This window comes from Salmo salar, chromosome ssa14 (genome assembly GCF_905237065.1).
Source record: "Salmo salar chromosome ssa14, Ssal_v3.1, whole genome shotgun sequence".
Lineage (NCBI taxonomy): Eukaryota > Metazoa > Chordata > Actinopteri > Salmoniformes > Salmonidae > Salmo > Salmo salar.
Genome location: NC_059455.1, coordinates 90793170 through 90793944, shown reverse-complemented (window position 1 = coordinate 90793944; position 775 = coordinate 90793170). Strand labels below are relative to the sequence as shown.

Below are 775 nucleotides of genomic sequence, written 5' to 3'. Positions count from 1 at the left end.
ATCATTAGGGCAGGAAGATCCCTGCTGAGTTGTCCCTATATATCACTCTCTCTCTGTCACTTGTAATACACACACACACACACACACACACACACACACACACACACACACACACACACACACACACACACACACACACACACACACACACACACACACACACACACACACACACCCCAGTGCCCAGACCATCCATACCTTAGTATTGTTCCAGTCAGTAACTCACCTCAGGTACTAGGTAGAGAAGAGCAGAGCTGAGCTGGAGGAAACTTCACTGTTTGGTGGAATCACAGTGACTTCTCGCTCCTCACACACTCTGCACCCATCCCTCCTTTCTCTTTCTCTCTCTCTCTCTCTCTCTCTCTCTCTCTCTCTCTCTCTCTCTCTCTCTTCTTTGCCTCCCTCTCTCCGTCAGCTAAGCTGTATAAGTACTGAGGACCACGGTGCAGCAGCCTCCTTGTAGTATGAATGGGCGAAAATCTCTCTCTCTCTCTCTCTCTCTCTCTCTCTCTCTCTCTCTCTTTCTGGGTCTATATTTCTGTCTCTCTCCCTCTCTGTCTCCTCCCAGTAAATGATGATGCGGTGTCGGTTAACGGAGTTATCTTCCCCCGAGCTGTAAAGCCACAGGACTGGCTTTGATGGACTGTAATGGTACAACGGCGACCCCCAGTGGCGGATAGAAGTGACTGCCCTTTACTGTGCGATGAGCTGCCCCGTTCATTTATTTACATTACATTAGTCATCCTAAAATATCTTTGAAAAAAATCACTCTAAA

General features: G+C 48.0%; 1 protein-coding gene across 1 annotated transcript in view; it reads right to left on the bottom strand.

Moving 5' to 3' along the window:
* Positions 1-469, bottom strand: part of LOC106570582 (copine-4-like) — a 43494-nt gene extending 43025 nt beyond the window's left edge. Inside the window, exon 1 of the mRNA XM_045693779.1 lies at positions 227-469. The gene's annotated coding sequence lies outside the window, so the exon portion shown is untranslated. The remainder of the gene's footprint in view (positions 1-226) is intronic.
* Positions 470-775: the final 306 nt, after the last annotated feature.